The following is a 16,988-nucleotide window of genomic DNA, read 5'->3' as shown; positions in this document are numbered from 1 at the left end:
TCCAGGCGGCGTCCTCGCCATGCACGCCTGCATCTTCCCAGCTCAGCTTGTTTCTGAGGGCTCGTCTTATCCATCAAGAGGGCACGGCAGCCACAGGGAACGTCTTCTGCTCTTGGCTCTGGGAGCAGGGGCACAGAGCAGGGAGACTGGCAGGGTGGTCCGGCAGGGTGGGTCCTAGCGCACCCAGGACGGGCGCAGAGCGGCGCGGGCCCGTCAGTGCCACCTGCTTCCCAGCTCTTAGCTTCCTCCTCAAGAGGCTTAATTGGGGTCTATGGTGCTTCACTCCATTTCCCGTTGGCGTGGAGGGTGACCCGTCGATGGCCATCGGCCAGAGCAGAGCTAAGTCGTGGGCTGCGACAGATATCTGAACCCCGTCACCCACCGCAGTGGGACAGCAGGTCGGGAAATGTGGCGAAGGCCTCCGGAAGATTAAGTCAGGAGCAAAATAAAGCTCAGTCCTGGTCCTTTAACTCTTGCTCGCTTGTTTGTTTCTGGTCTTATTCCCAAGAGGACTTTGAGTAGCTTTTGTGACGTTGAAGAGGAAATAGCATGAGAATGAATGAGGTTGCCCCATGGCCTGCCAGGTTCATTGACTGTAATTGTCAGGGACCACACTCCGTGCTCCTCTGATTCTGTCACAAATGTCTTTGCTACTTCCGTGGAGTTTCCTCTTTCAGGCCGTCTTTGGAATAAACTTCCGGTTTCTAACAAAAATACAGATGGATCTTTGATTCAGGTTGTGTTCAATCTAGCAAGAAATTTGAGGGAGATCTGACATCTTTATAACGTATATTCTCATTCAGTGTGTGTGTGTGTGTTTGTATAAAAGAAAACATGTTAGACAAGAAGGCAGACACTAAATGATTCCATTCAGATGATATTTCCAGAAAAGGCAAATCTGTAGGGACAGAAAGGTGACTCAGGGTTGCCAGGGGCTGGGGCGGGAATGGGGAAGAACTGTGCTTGGGCACCAGGCATCTTACAGGGCGAAGGGGAGGGTGCAGAACTGCGAGGGGTAGGGGTCGGGGTGGTCTCGTGACTTGGTGGACTGACTGCAGAATATTTGAGTTGTGTCCTTCAAACTGGCCAATTTTATGCTGTGTAAAGTGAAGCTCAGTAAAGTTAAAACGTATATATTTTAGCTCAGCTTGGGAGGGAGGCTGTGCCTGCAGACAAAGACCAGAAGCTGAGATTGGAACCCTGGGGTCCGTCTGGCCTGGTTATGCTCCGCCAAGGCCCCAAACAGATTCACAGTGTTAACTCTGTTTCACAAAGTCGCCAAGTGGGAGGGAAGTTTGGAGAGCGGCCCGGAGCCAGGCGAGGTCGCGCAGGGGGTATGGGTCTGCGCAGCGTGCGGGACGAGCTAGCCCCGCTCAACCCTTCTGTGTAGTGTTAACATCTGACCAACTTCTTGTAAAAAGAAAGTGAATTTAGACAAGGACAAAGGAGAGGTAAGTCACCCCAAACCCCCCACCCATCGAGGACCACTGCTGACACCTCGGTGAGTGTCCTCCCGAATCTCTCTGTGAATTACTTCTCCCGCACGCACGGGGTTTTGGAGAAGTAGGATTTTCTGTTTGATGTACGCATTCTCTTGATGGGCATCTTCCCTCATCCATAAAACCTAGATTTCCATCTTCTTTCCTGAAGCCGGATGTTACAGATGAATTATAATTTATTTCATTAAAAAAATTTATTTATTGAAGCGTAGTTGATTTACAGTGTTGTGTTAATTTCTGCTGTACAGCAAAGTGATTCAGTTATACGTATATATATATTCTCTTTTCATATTTTTTTCCATTCTGGTTTATCACAAGATATTCCCTGTGCTATACAGTAGGACATTGTCGTTTGAATTATAATTTATTTCTTTTAAAATAATTTTATAATTGATTTAACTGGTCTTATTAGTAGGCTTTTTTGAGGGTGTTCATTTTCTTTTTCTGTTTTTCTTTTTTTCTCTCTCTCTTTTTAAATTTTGCTACGTTCTGGGGTGGATGTCCTTGTGCAGACTTCCTACATCCTTGGTTGCCCTTTGGGGTAAATTCCTGGAAGTAGGTTTGTCTGTGAATTTAGTCTGAGTGTTCTCATTTACATTTTTTTTTTTTTTTTTTTTGCGGTACGCGGGCCTCTCACTGTTGTGGCCTCTCCCGTTGCAGAGCACAGGCTCCGGACACACAGGTTCAGCAGCCGTGGCTCACGGGCCCAGCCGCTCCGCGGCATGTGGGATCTTCCCGGACCGGGGCACGAACCCGTGTCCCCTGCATCGGCAGGCAGACTCTCAACAACTGTGCCACCAGGGAAACCCCCTACATTTTTTTAAAATCATATTTTATACATTTCCTATGCAACTTGAAATTCACTCTCTTTTTAAAAGAAATTTATTTATTTTTGGCTGCATTGGGTCCTGGTTGCTGTGCACGGGCTTTCTTTAGTTGCTGTGAAAGGGGGCTACTCTTCATTGTGGTGCGCGGGCTTCTCATTGTGGTGGCTTCTCTTGTTGTGGAGCACAGGCTCTAGGCGCGCGGGCTTCAGTAGTTGTGGCTCACGGGCTCTAGAGCGCAGGCTCAGTAGTTGTGGCGCATGGGCCTAGCTGCTCTGCGGTATGCAGGATCTTCCTGGGCCAGGGCTTGAACCCGTGTCCCCTGCATTGGCAGGCAGATTCTTAACCACTATGCCACCAGGGAAGCCCTCATTTACATTTTGACCTTCAGCTGCAAAGACCTCCAGAAACGCACCGTTTCCCATCCCAGGGTGCGTCTCCCTATCCTCCCAAGTTCAGTTTTAGGTCCTGGCCAACCTGACAAGCCCAGGTGATTTCAGCTCTTGCGTCCGGGCGTCCTTTTCGTGAGCGCAGCCGTTTCTCTAAGGCTGCGTCCTTTCTGTTGGGGTTTCTCTCCCAGCGATTTTTTTTTTTTTGGCCCCGCCACACGGCATGTGGGATCTCAGTTCCCTGACCAGGGACCAAACCCTTGCCCCCCTGCATTGGAAGTGCAGAGTCTTAACCACTGGACCACCAGGGAAGTCCCAGTGATGCGTTTAAATTCTATTTCTCTGTCTGTACGCCGTCCACTGCGAATTTTATTCTGAGCGTGTCTTTGCACTTTGCTCATCGTGGGTTTTGTCATCGGGCATCTGAAACGTCTCTCGCACACCCACGTTCTCCTTTGTGTTTTGTGTGGCCTTCCTCCACATGTCAAGATTATAAAAAGACAATTCACCTGCGTTTTGTTCATCGTGTATTTTACCCTTAAATCCTTGCACCATTTGAAATTCAGCTGTGCTAGTGGGTCTCACGCAGGCATGATTCTGACCCCCTGCTCCCCACTCAGGGGACACTGGGCCATGTCAGGGGACATCTATGGTTGTCATGACTGGGGGGCTCCTGGCATCGAGGGGGTTGGGGGCAGGGATGCTGGTCCACACCTTGCAGTGCCCAGGACGCCCCCCACAGAGGAGGACCAGCCTCCCTTTCAACAGTGCCCAGTGACCGCTGGGGGAGACAGAATTGTACCCTGAGCTGGTGCCCACCGCTGGCCTTGCAGGAGTTTTCTGTTCCAAGGAAGCCTACTGTCCTGTACGTGCTCCTGGAAGGGGGGAATCTGGGCTTTTCCTGATTGCTTTTTAGTCTCATAGTCACGATGAGCATATCCTGTTTGCCAGGCCTTGTGCTCAGCATCTGCAGGCGTCCTCACATCCAGTTCCCCACAGCACTGGGGCGGGCAGGGGGAGTCTCCTGTTGCTGGGCCGCCGCCTTTCCAGGGAAGCCAGGGTGTCACCAAGCACCCCACCCATCCTGATGACAGCACGCTGATCCGCTGCACTCAATTTCTGCAGACACCAGGGCTGAAAGAGGAACCGGAGTTTGGGGTCCGGGGCTGGAGACATTCCCCAGAGTGCTGCAGTTCCCACTGGCGGCCACTAGGGGGCAGTGAAAGTCCACGGGGTCTCTGGCGGGGCCGGCCTTGAGCCAGGCAGGGATGTTGATGGAGGGGGTGCAGGGGGTGCAAGGGGGCGCCCAGCTGTCTTCAGTCAACCCCTCGGCCCTCCTGGAGACCCGTGACCACCCGTCCACGTTCTCCGAGACATTCTGGTTCAGCCCCCAGGGTCCCATGGTCACCCTGTTCTGGGCACACACACCACACCCCCCTGCCCCTGCTTGCAGACCTCTGTGGGTCCATTGGGTGTAAGAGGGAGGCACAAAACACGGGCTCTGTCACCTTGGCGGGCTCACGGAACCTGCACCCCCGAACCCGCCCTGGCCCCAGCACCCTCCAGTGGCCGGAGCAGAGCCTGGACCAGGGAACGAAGGCCAAAGGGTGAGGGTGGGCAACCCCGCCGTGACGACTGGGTCTTGCTTCTGTGACTGTCTCCCCTGGCGCCTGGAGCCGGGCCAGCGGCTCTGGCCCCTGGGGGGCTTCCCCAGGCAGCCACCCTCAAAGCCTCCTTGTTTGGAATCTGCCCAGTGTCCCCTGCGGCACCCTCGGGCGTGTGTCACCTCCCAGTACAGTCACCTGGGCAGTGGCTGCCCGGCCTGGCCAGGCACGGGGTGACCCTCCCAAAGATTTCCTCCATCCCCTCAGCAAGGATTTCCCATTGTCTGCCCAGGCCAGGCTCTGGGGGACGCCAGTGAGCAGGGCGGGCAGAATCCCCAGCTCTCACAGGACTGATGTGTCAGTGAGAATCGTGGACCCATTTGGGGTCTCTCCCTCTCAGGAGTGCTGACGTCAGGGCCTGGACGCTGTGGGGTGTGGAGCAGCCTCCCTGAGCCCCCGGTTGTGACAACCACAGATGTCCCCAGGCATCACCCAGTGTCCCATGGGGGCAGGGTCAGCCGGGTGAGACCCCTGCCTCACTGATCCCTCTCTCACTCTGTCTTTGGATGTGTTTAGGGCCCCACTGGGTGGATTTTCCTGTTGGTTTGGAAGCTCTGAGTGGCCGCGATCACAGCCGGTTGGTTCCTGCCTCATGGAAGGGCTTAGCAAGTGTCCCTACGGCGTGACAGCTGTGCCAGGGCTCTGGTGTGGGCCATCGTGGTGCTGGCTTTCCTTATGGAGGTGCCGTCGTTCTTTGAGCAAGAGCTGGGCTTTCCAGTATGGCAGCCGTGAGCCCCAGGTGGCCACTGAGCGCCTGCCTGAAAGGGGGCCAAGGTGGAAATGAGAAGATTTTGCACGGACTGGGGTGATTCTTGGTTGAGAACGATTTCTCAGGCACTTCTCCAGCCCTCCCGCCCATGGTGAGAATGCAGAACTCCTTGACCTCCCAACAGCGGGGTGTTTTTCTGATAGCCCCTGTTCTCCCGGGAGTTTGCGAACATTTCTGCTGAAAGCGCCTATTGGAGCCCTTTATCTTGAGCGAGTGGCCCTGGTATGGGGAGCAAACTCCAACCCAGCGCGCGAGCCAGAGCGTGTTTCTTTCTCCTGGTTGGTTACCCACTTCTGATCTGTCCTGGGTGTGTTGAAATGCACATTATTATCAGTTCTCTCCATGGACAAGCTGTTCTCCTGAAAGAACTGCCAAGATAGACAGTTAAAAACCTTAAAACGTTCTGCTCACGGAAGGTCACGGTTTCTGCTGTCCCTGCCTTCCTGACAGCATATATGATACCTATGTAATTATGGGGTCCCGCGCAGAAACCAGCCAAGGGGGCCCCCGCTGCAGCCCACAGGGCTCGGAACCCTCTCCCTGCAGGCTGCAGCTCTGATTCTGGAGACCAGGCCACGTGGTGCTTCCCATGGCAGCGGGGGCAGTTCAGACATGAGTTTGACCCCCTACCGCAGGGTCTCACCCTGCTGATCCTGCCCCCAGGGGACACCTGGCCGTGTCTGGGGACGTCTGTGGTCGTCATGACTGGGGAGTTCCTGGTGTGAGTGGGTGGGGGCCAGGGAGGCTGTTCCATACCCCACAGTGTCCAGGATGGCCCCCCAGAGGATACCCCAGCCCCATGTCAGCAGCACCCGGTGAGTGGGAGGAGAGACCCCTTCTCCACAAGATTCTTGCTCCCAGGATCAATCGAGATCACTCTCCTTATGCTCTACTGTGAGTTATTACCGTGGTTCCCACCCAGGCCCCACTCTTCTGACCCTGCGGGCTAATCCCCTTATGGACTGGTTAGTGCTGCCACCTGATTCTACCAGTCTGAGCATCGAGGTCCAGAGAGGCTCATGTCTGATACAGCAGAGCCAGGCTTCCTCCCGTGGGGCAGCGAGAACTGGCTCAGCCCAGGCGGCAGCCAAGGCACAGAGACCCCTGTATCCCCAGTCATGGGCGCGTTGCTAGGCAACCACTTGAACAGTCAGCCTCCCTCAGGGCAGGGATGATACACACATGCGGTCGTAGGTAGAATCACAGATTCAAGGCCTCGTTTGACTCCAAACACGCACAGGGTGACAGTCACGTATGATATGTCACATATGAGGCCCAGCCTCATGGTCTCCTCTGTGGGCCCCCTCTTTCCTCAGTCTCTCACTGCAGGAAGGGCCCTGCCGTTGACACCCACGTGATTTGTCCTTTTGATCAACTCAAAGTCAACTGACTCGGGGCTTTAAGTACACCCTCCAAATCCCTTCTGTACGAAGTCTCCTAATGTGGGAAATGGTATCACGTTCACAGTCCTGCCCACACTTGGGGGTTGGTACACAGGGGGCAGGGGTTTGGGGACTTAGAATCCTTATGGCCACAAAGGGGGAGAAGGGGGCATGGTCATTCCAGACCCAGCCATGCTGAGCCTCCGCCAGGGCCATGCAGGGGGTCTCTTTACCCTCGCCTTCCTTGCTGAGGCACCGCGGGTGGGTCAGGGTTGGGGTAGAAAGGCGGTGCTTGGAGAAAGCATGCTTTGTCCTCGCCACAGCTAAACAAACCCATAGCTTCACCTGGTTTTATTTATTTGTTTATTTATTTATTTATTTATTTTTTGCCACGCTGTGGGGCATGTGGAATCTTAGTTCCCCGACCAGGGATCAAACCCGTGCCCCCTGCAGTGGAAGCTCAGAGTCTTAACCGCTGGACCGCCAGGGAAGTCCCCTCACCTGGTTTTTTAAAAAAAAAAACCTTTAATTTGAAATAATTCCAGATTCATAGGAAGTTGCAAAAACCGTGCAGAGCGATCCCATGCACCCTTCCCCCAGCTCCCCTCAGTGGCGGCATCTCGTGTAACTATTGCACAAAAATAGGAAGTTGGCGTAGGGACTGCGTGTGTGCAGAGTTCTGGGCCCTCTGTCACGTGCACGGATTCGGCTCTGTTTAATTTGTGGGTGTGTAGGACCGTCACATGTCTGCAGAGTGGAGAGAGCTCTTCCTGCTGTGTTTGGGGGGGCTGGGAAAAACAGATACGAACATCTAACCTTGGGCGGCACAGTGCCCCACGCTCGTCGTGCAGGGCTGTGCCTCTCTTTTCCCACAATTCTGGGCATCTCGTCTGTCGCCTTATTAGGCAGCTAGCCCTTCCAGTGGGTTTATTCTCTTGGGGGGGGGGGTCTGCAATTCTGTGGAGGCTCCCAGCACCAGAAGGCTCAGGTTCAAATCCAGATGCACCCCTCACTCACACGGACACCCCAGGCGACTCACTTGCCCTTTCTGAGCATAGGGGGCGGGCCCGCTGTCACCACCGCGGTCCTGGCATCCACAGGAGGGCCGCCAGAGGGAGGAGTGACGGGGAGGGCCGGGAGTTATAGTGAGGTACCCCAGTTCTCTCAGGGGTGAGAACCGTCCCTCATCCTCCCCTGGCCCTTCTGCCCAGGCTCCGAGGACTGCTGAGACATCCCGTTGTTGGAATCAAGACTTCCTCAATTTCCCCAGAGTTCTCTGCCGTCTTCTCTGCGCCCTGAATGGCAGGCGCTCCCCAGGCGGTGGGGGCTTGTTGTGTGCTTCCTCCTCACGGGAGCCCATACAGTGGCAGCACCCCATGTCACTGCACCTCCCGTGGGAGGGGGAATTCCAAGATGGCACCAAAGACCCCCGCCCCCCTGGTGTCCACACACTGTCCTATCCCTGCTCCTCAGTGTGGGCAGAACCTGGAATGGATGGGATGCCACTCTGTGGTTAGGCTGTTGTGATATGGCCCAAGGGACTTTATAACAAAGACCCCTGATCGGTGGACTTTTGAGTTCGTTCATCACAACGATTGTCTGGGTGGGCCTGACCTAATCAGATGAGCCCTTACAAGAGACCAGAAGCCTATCTAGAGGGGTCACGTCCACAGAGACAGGAAGTAGATGGTGGGGGCCAGGGGCTGGGGGAGGGGTGGGGAGTCAGTGTTTCATGGGGACAGAGCTTCAGTTTGGGAAGATGAGAAAGTTCTGGAGATGATGTTGGGGATGGTTGTCCAACAATATGAGTGTGCTTAATGCCACTGAGCTGTGTGCTTAAAAATGGTTAGGATCGGGGCTTCCCTGGTGGCGCAGTGGTTGAGAATCTGCCTGCCAATGCAGGGGACACGGGTTCGAGCCCTGGTCTGGGAAGATCCCACATGCCGCGGAGCAACTAGGCCCGTGAGCCACAACTACTGAGCCTGCGCGTCTGGAGCCTGTGCTCCGCAACAAGAGAGGCCGTGACAGTGAGAGGCCCGCGCACTGCGATGAAGAGTGGCCCCCGCTTGCCGCAACTAGAGAAAGCCCTTGCGTAGAAACGAAGACCCAACACAGCCAAAAATAAATAAATTTATAAAAAAAAAAAAAAAAAAAGGTTAGGATGGTTTATGCTTTTTACCACAAGAAAGAGAGAGAGAGAGAGACCAGAGCAACAGCAGACACTCTCCTACTGGCTTTGGAAAAAGCAAACAGCCACACGCTGCCCGTGGAGGAGGCCATGGGAGCTGAGAGCAGCCGCCTCCCAACAGCCAGCAGGAAAATGGGGCCTCAGTCCTACAACTGCAGGGAAGTAAGACTCTGCCAACCAGTCAAATGAGCTTGGAAGGGGACTCTTAAGTTCCTAGATGAGAGCTCAGCCCGGCCAATCCCTTGATTTCAGCCTTTTGAGAACCCGAGTTGAGGGCCCAGTTAAGCCACAGCCCCGTTTCCTGACACAGAAGCCAGGAGATGACAAAGGTGTTGTCTTAGACCCTAAGTTGGTGGTGATTTGTCATGCAGCAGTAGCTGATTGATACACCTACCCTGTTGACTTCCCACGCTCGCTCTGAAACTCACCTCAGCTCTGCCAATTAGAGGTAATCATCTCCACGTCACAGAAGAGAAACTAGGAGCAGAGAGAAGCTGAGTGTTAACACGATAACTGTTCTGTGACATTCAAATTAGCTGCATCTGTCACCCAGGCCGGATCGTAAGCTCCTTCGGGTCAGGGATCTCTCCCAACTGTGGGCCGGATGTTTAGCGAGTGAAAGAAAGAATGAGGCTCAGGGAGGAATCCTCACCTGACCTCCTGAGCAGAGAGGTGAGCCTGTGACCAGGACCGGTGGCATGGTGGGGCCCGCGGAGAATGTACTCATCGTGCACCGGAAGGAGCGATGACCACACTCTGACTCCCTGGCTGAGTCAGCGGCCGGGGCCAAGGTCTGAGCTGGTGAGCCTCCTGGAATGGGACGCGCCGTCCCTGGGTCCCTGACTAACATCCCGGCCGATTCACAGCTCTGCGCGGATGAGAGGCGAGCTCGGAGCCAGGGCCCTCTGACTGCAGGACTCACAAAGCCAGGCAGCCCAGAGCCACAGAGAGCCAGGCTGCCAGCTGTGGGCGTCCTTGGCTCGAGCTGGGGCTGCGGAGTGAGGACAGGCATGCAGAGTAGGCGGGAGGAGAGGCAGCCGCACACGCACGTGCCCCCGGCAGACCAGCAACCAGGTCTCCCGCGTCCCAGGGCTGAGCAGCAGGGCCCGCTGGCCCCCTCGACACTGTGAACACTGAGGCCAGGTTGTTCTCTGTGCGGGGTCGTCCTGGGCTCTGTGGGGTGTGCTGGCCCCCACCCACTCGATACCAGGAGCCCCCTAGTCGTGACAATCACAGATGTCCCCAGACATTGCCCAACGTCCCCTGGGGGGTAGAATCACCCCAGTTGAAACCCTGGTTGAGTGAGTTGATGGTGACAGCACTGCTTGAGGTGCTGCCTCTGGGGCTTCAGGGAGGCCTTCTTGGAGGAAGTGACATCTTGAGTTGAGCATGCCAGTGCCCTGGAGCCGATTGGGGTGGGAGGGACCCTCCAGGTGGCGAGAGCAGTGTGTGCCTAGGAGTAGAGGCTGGTTCCAGGATGGCGGGCAGGGGTGCAAGGTGAGGCAGAGGGAGCGAGGGGGCCTCGGGCAGAGACCAGCTTATCCTCAGGGCAGTGAGGAGCCATAGAGGGTTCCAGCCCCACCCATGGCAACAACCAATTGACCTTGTTTTCCAGATTAGGAAACTGAGGCACAGAGAAGGTGAGGGTGCCCCAGTCGCCCCCAGCAGTGATGGGCAGAGGCCCAGGGGGTTTCAGGGCCGTTTCTACAATGCTTGGGGGTGGGGCTGGGCACTGGAGCCAGGCCCAAGAAGCAGCATCTGCCTCAGCACCTCCCAGCTCCGAGACCCCTGGTCAGGCAGGCATCTGCTCCCACCCTCGGTTTCCCTTTGGTAAAACTGGGATGATAGCTGCCCTGGCCACCCTGGGCTGCTGCCTAAGGAGATGAGGTCATCAGCCCTGCAGTCCGTGTCCCTGGGCGGCACAGCGAGGGCTCTGGACGGATGGGAAGCGTGTCCTGTCACCCCACCGTCACTGGAGTTCTCTCACCCGAGCCCCACGCCCTTCCCCTTACTGGGCTCTACCTTCCTTCTTCCTGAAGGTTTCAGGGGTCTTCCAGCTTCTCTGGTATCCATGGAAACCTGGGCCTGAGTGAGGGACCCCCAGGCCCTTCAGCAGGTTGCTGGAGAGCCCTGGACCCCTGCTCTCCGTCCCAGGGCCCCTCCCCTTGACTGAGGGGGAGAAAGAAGTCGGGGAACCATGGGGACAGAACATGCCCCTGGCCCAGAGCCCACGCCCCTGGGAGGTGACCAGCAGGGTCCCGGCCCCGCAGCCACCAGGAAGGACAACAGCCAGGGCAGTGCTTCCATGTCCTGAGCTGACCTTGTTTTCCTGATCTCGGGGCAGGAACAGTTTGGCCAGCAGAGTGGACACGTCTAAGCTCAGTAAACAGCCAGGGAGCCAGGGGTGGGAGCTGAGGTGCCGGGTCCCCATGCCTGTCCACCTGCCCTCCCCTCCGTCCTTGGGAATTATCAGGAAAGCTCAGTGGAGCAGGTCCCTGAACCCTTCCCTTAGCACTCTAATGTGCTCAGCCACCTCCTGGAGGGTGGGGTGGGGTGGTGGATATGCCGCCTGGTGACGGTCACCTGTGTTGTGAGGCCACCAGGGTTGCCCTGTTTACGCATGGGCTGCGTTGCTGCACACACGCACACCCAGGACAGAGCCAGGCTCTTGTGAACATTTGGAGCATCTTCGTGTGTGTGTGTGTGTGTGTGTGTGTGTGTTGAAATACAAATGGCAATTAAATTCACCATTTTTAAGTGCACAGTTAAGTGGCATTAAATACATTCACATTGTCGTGGAACCATCGCCACTATCCGTCTCTAGAACTTTCTCATCTTCCCAAATAGAAGCCGTCCCCAGGAAACACTGACTCCCCACCCCTCCCCCAGCCCCTGGCCCCCACCGTCTACTTCCTGTCTCTGTGGATGAGACTTCTCTAGGGACCTCCTGTGAGTGGAGTCAGACAGTACTTGTGCTTCTGTGTCTGGCTCTCTCACTGAGCATCCTGTCCTTGGGGTCCATCCACGCTGTAGCGAGCGTCAGAATCTCCTTCCTTTTCGAGGCCGAATCACTTTCCAGCGTGTGGATGGACCACGTTTGTTTATCCATCATCCGTCCATGGATACTTGGGTTCTTTCTACCTTTGAGTCCTGCTGCTGTGAACACGGGTGTACAGCTATCTGTTTGAGACCCCGCTTTCAATTCTTTGGAGTATGAGACATTTTTTGGTTCTGGTTTGACACCTTGGCCCCAGCGTGCGGGTCACCTGTCCGCTCCCCCAGGACAGGGGGAGCCCAGTCCGAGCTGCAGAATCAGGGAGCTGGGCCAATACCTGGCTTTTCCCTCGCCTACCCTCACGCGGGCCCAGACACCCCTAGGAAGAAAAACTAAGTTTTTGCGTAAGTAAATATGCCACGGTACAAGAATTCAAAAGGTGCAGATTGTGTCCTGTGAAAATGGTGTCTCCCCTCCCACCTGTGCTCCCAGCTCTCAGCCTCCCTTCCTGTAAACAAGTGACTTACTGGTTTCCGGGTCTTTCCCCAGACATGCTCTGCATCCCAGGCACCCTTTGTGGCCATTAACTTTTGCAGGGCAAAGCTGTGTGTTCCTCAAAAGCTTCCACTGACAGGAGTGGTTCAGAGGGAGGCCGGGGCTGGGGGCCAGAGGGAGCTGTTAGGTCGGCAGGCCTGTGGGGCGTGTCAGCTCTGGATGAGCTCCCCTGCCAGGCGCTATGGAGCCACGGGGGCCCCACCCATCCCTCGCCTGGCCCCCCGCCTGTACACAGTGGATTTTTTTTTTTGGCCATGCCGTACGGCATGTGGGATCTTAGTTCCCCAACCGGGGATCAGACCCGCACCCCCTGCAGTGGAAGCAGGGAGTTGTAACCACTGGACCGCCAGGGAAGTCCCACAGTGGATATTTAATAATCATAACCTACCCCCATGTTATGGACTGGATGTTTATGTCCCCCACATTCACATGCTGAAGCCCTAACCCTCAGTGGGATGGTGTTTGGAGGTGAGGCCCTTGGGAGTTGATTGGGGTCAGTGAGGTCATGGGGGTGGAGCCTCTAGGATGAGATTAGTGTCTTTATAAGGGGATGGAGAGAGCTCTGGTCTCTTATAAGGGGATGGAGAGAGCTCTGGCCACGTGAAGTCACAGCAGGAAGGCGGCTGTCTGCAGGCCAGGAAGTAGGCCCTCACCAGGAACCCGCCATGCCAGCAGCCTGATCATGGGCCTCCAGCCTCTGGGACAATAAGGAATCATGTCTGTGGTTTAAGCCCCCCAGTCTGCAGGGTTCTGTGATAACAGCCTGAATGGACTAATATATCCAGTCAAAAATAAAATTTTAAGTAGAAGCAGTCCCCTCAAGGCACTGTGAACGCTTTTGAGGACAAGAGTGGGTGAAGGAGACCCTCTGCTAACCAGAGGGGTGTTTGGAGGACGGACTCTTCCACAGGCTGTCAGAATGTGGGGAAGGGAAACCTCAGAGGGGTGACAGCGTCCTGAGACCACCGTAGCAGATGACCCCAGACTGGGCAGCTTAGAACAACAGAGACTTATTCTCCCACAGTCCTGGAGGCCAGAAGTCCGAGGTCAAGATGTCACAGAGGCTCAGGGGAGGGTCCTTCCTGCCTCTTCCAGCCTCTGGGGCTCCAGGCAGTTCTGGGCTTATGGACACATCAGCCCAGTCTCTGCCCCCATTGTCATGTGACCTTCCCTCTGTCTCTGTGTGTCTCTCCTCTTCTTATAAGGACACCAGCATTGGGTTAGGGCCCATCCTATTCCAGCATGACCTCATCTTACTTCAACTAATTACATCTGCGAAGACCCTATTTCCAAATAAGGTCATCAAACTAGTCCGCTCAAGCTGCCACAACCAAATACCACAGGCCGGGGCCTTAAACAACAGACACTTATTCTCTCGCAGTGCTGGAGGCTGGACGTCCCAGATCGCGGTGTCGGCAGGGCTGGTCCCCTCTGAGGCCTCTTTGCTTGGTGTGAGGACGGCCGCCTTCTCCCCATGTCCTCACATGGTCTCCCCTCTGGGCATGTCTGTGTTCTAATCTGTCTTCTTATAAGGACCCCAGTCCCATTGGCTCAGGGCCCACCGTCAAGGCCTCATTTTACCTTAATCTCCTCTTTAAAGACCCCATCTCCAAATACAGTCACAGTCTGAGGTCCTGGGGGTCAGGGCTTCCACACAGGAATTTGGGGGACCAGAATTCAGTTCATATCAGTCACCATCTGAGATTTTGGGTGGACATGAATTTTGGGGGCACACTGCTCAACCCACCGTGTGGGAGCTGGGTGGAACTCAGTAAGGGACTGTGGCGTGGGGGCGGGGAGGGAGGGTAGGAGGGCGGGTCACAGGGGGAGGGGAGCCTGCAGCAGATAAAAGCCCAGTGGACCGGGCTCACTCTTGGCCAGAGCAAGTCATTTAGCCAAAGTGTAACCTCTACCCAGAGCGCGATGCCAGGAGGGGAGTCTTCGTGCCTTTGTAAACGAGAGTGGAAACCAGGGCTGGAGGAGGTCACCCAAGGTCACAGCACAGCCTTGACTGGACAGCATCTCCACCCCGCAAGTCCGTTCCGTGCACACTACCAGCTGTCCAGCTGGGGGTAATGATGCTGTGGAGACACCCAAGGGTCCCCCAGTGAGGCTGGCACCGTGACCCTAGAATCCCACCAATCGCTGGGACATTTCCTTGAAATCTCTTTTGCCTGTAATGGCTTAAACATGTTGAATTCTTGCCCGAGATCTTTCCAGTTTGCTTTGAGGGAAAACCACTTTGACTTTTTTCCTCTTTATAACATGCTGATCTTGCAGCACGAGCGCCCCCTGGGGGTGCCATGGGCCCTGCCCTGGGGTGCAGTCGGGGGACGGGGTGAGGGCTGTTACTATGTCTGAGGGGTGATTGCAAGGTGGGGCAGTGATTGGGACACCTCGCGTGTAGGACATGGAACAGGACAGTGTCCTATAGCCAAAGCGCAGGGCTGTGGGCTCTTTTTCTTTTACTGAGATATCGTTCACACAGCACACAGTTCATCCTTTAAAGTGTTCAATTCAGTGCATTGTAGTACCTAGTTGTGCAACAGCCACCACTAGCTAATTCTAGAACATTCCATCACCCCAAAAGACGCCCCGTCCCCACCAGCAGTCGCTCCCCCATCCCCCTCCCCAGCCCCTGACAACCAGGAACCCACTCTCTGTGTCTGTGGATCTGCCTGTTCTGGACGTTTCCCATCAGTGGAATCACACCCTGTGTGTCCTTCTGTGTCTGGCCTCTCTCACTGAGCATCGTGTTCTCAGGGTCCAGCCACGTGGTAGCGAGTGTCAGGGCTTCCCCCCCTTCTTCATGGCTGCGTAATGGTCCACGGTGGTGTTTGCTTTTGAAAGATGTTATGCGATGGACATTTCAATGGTACTGGTATTCTGATGTCTGTTGGGACCCCACACCCTGTAGGTTTTGGCCTGATTTTATTTATTTATTTTATTTTTTATTAAAAAAATTTTTTTGGCTGCTCACGGCATACAGAATGTTAGTTCCCCGACCAGGGATCAAACCCTCGCCCCCTGCGGTGGAAGTGCGGAGTCTTAACTACTGGACCACCAAGAAAGTCCCTGGCCTGATTTTAAACAAGCACTTGCTACAAACTTGCTATAATGGAAATCAACAGTAGCAGACTTTTTGGTAAAGGGCCAGACCTTAAATATTTTCATTTGCAGGTCAGGCTGTCTCTGCTGAAACACTCAACTCTTGTATCTTGAAAGCCACCAGAGACAATACCTGAGGGAAGGGGCGTGGCTATGTGCCAGTAAAACTTTACAAAAAATGTGCAGAGGGCCGGATGTGGCCCTCGGGCCAGAGCTCACCAACCACTCTTTAGGACAGAGGTTCTCCAGCGTTTTGGTCTTGAAGGCGCCAAAGAGCTTTTCTTTAATTTGGGTTATATTTATGAAAAGTCACTAGATTCAAAATTAAAACTGAGAAAAATCTTAAGTATTTATTAATTCATTTACAAATAACAAGAATAAGCCCTAAATGGCATTTTTAAATGGAAAGTAACTTTTTTTTTTTCCAAAACAAACGAAGAATTAGTGAGAAGATGGCCAGGGAAAGCCAGAGGCTTTCACTGCCCAGAGGTGACTGAGGACACGTGAGTGGCGACAGAACAGAGTGTCAGGATCCTGGGGCAGGACATTGGGGGGAAAACTAGGGAAATCTGAATAAAGTGTCCCCATGTCACTTTCCCAGCTGTGACAAACGCGCCCCGGGGAAGAGTAGTTGGGTGAGGGCAGACGGCACTCTCTCTACTGTCTTTGTAACTTTTCTGTAAACCCCAGATTATTTCAAAGTACACGTTTGTTGGAAAAAAACAGGACAGGAGAAAACAACTGTGTGGTCGAGTGAGCACTCCACCGCAGTCAGTGGAGGGTGAGGATAGCGTCAGGGAAAGTGGCTGGAGAAGCCGGGGAGGGGGTGATGGTGGCTGGAGAGTGAGTGGCAGGTCAGACCGTCAGTCAGAATACCGACCCGGCGCCCAGCACAGGCCGAGGGTGGTCGTAGGTGCCGGCCATGGTGGTGAGTGAAGCCCTGCCCTCCAAGGACAGCGCTGGCACAGACACCCAAGCAAACAAGAAGGACAAAACAGGACTTCCCTGGCGGTCCAGTCCAATGGTTAAGACTCCACACTTCCAGTGCAGGAGACGTGGGTTCGATCCCTGATCGGGGAGCTAAGATCCTGCATGCCGCGCGGTGCGGCCAAAGAAAAAAAAAGGGCAAGAGGAAGAAATCAGGAAATGTGCCTGGGGGAGCCGAGCAGAGAGATGAGAGCCCCGGGGTCCAGGGAGGTCTCGGAGGAGGTCTCGTCTACGTCCATGCCGGCTAGGGGGCTAGGGAGGGCATCCGATGCAGAAGGCAGGCGCCGAGGGTGAGGGAGCTCCAAGGGCTCCCTGGAGGCGGGGGCTTGCAGGGTGGGAGGTGGGAGGTGGTGGGCAGGGCATGGACAGTCGTGAGGCGTGACGGCCAGGCGTCCTGGAGAATGGCCCTCTGTCCAGGCTGGTCTCGTGCTTTTGATCAAACCGATGGGGGCCCAAGGCTCGCAGCCCCCGAGGCAGGGTCAGAGCTGCAGTGGCAAGTCGGGCTCAGCCCCGACGTGGCTTAGCCCAGCCTCCCCAGAAGAGACCAATCCCTCGTCTAGGCCAGTGGGTCTCAACCAGGGGCGATTCTGCCCCCGGGGACACTGCACCATGTCCGGGGGATCTGTGG

General features: G+C 55.2%; 1 protein-coding gene across 1 annotated transcript in view; it reads left to right on the top strand.

Moving 5' to 3' along the window:
- Positions 1-16,988, top strand: part of GNG7 (G protein subunit gamma 7) — a 154,524-nt gene that overhangs the window by 47,764 nt on the left and 89,772 nt on the right. The gene's annotated exons all lie outside the window — the stretch shown is intronic.

The sequence above is a fragment of the Aethalodelphis obliquidens genome, unplaced genomic scaffold (assembly GCF_003676395.1).
Source record: "Aethalodelphis obliquidens isolate GAN/ISIS:26980383/991018 unplaced genomic scaffold, ASM367639v1 scaffold53, whole genome shotgun sequence".
In the NCBI taxonomy this organism is placed as follows: Eukaryota; Metazoa; Chordata; class Mammalia; order Artiodactyla; family Delphinidae; genus Aethalodelphis; species Aethalodelphis obliquidens.
This window is presented reverse-complemented; position numbering and strand designations above follow the sequence as displayed.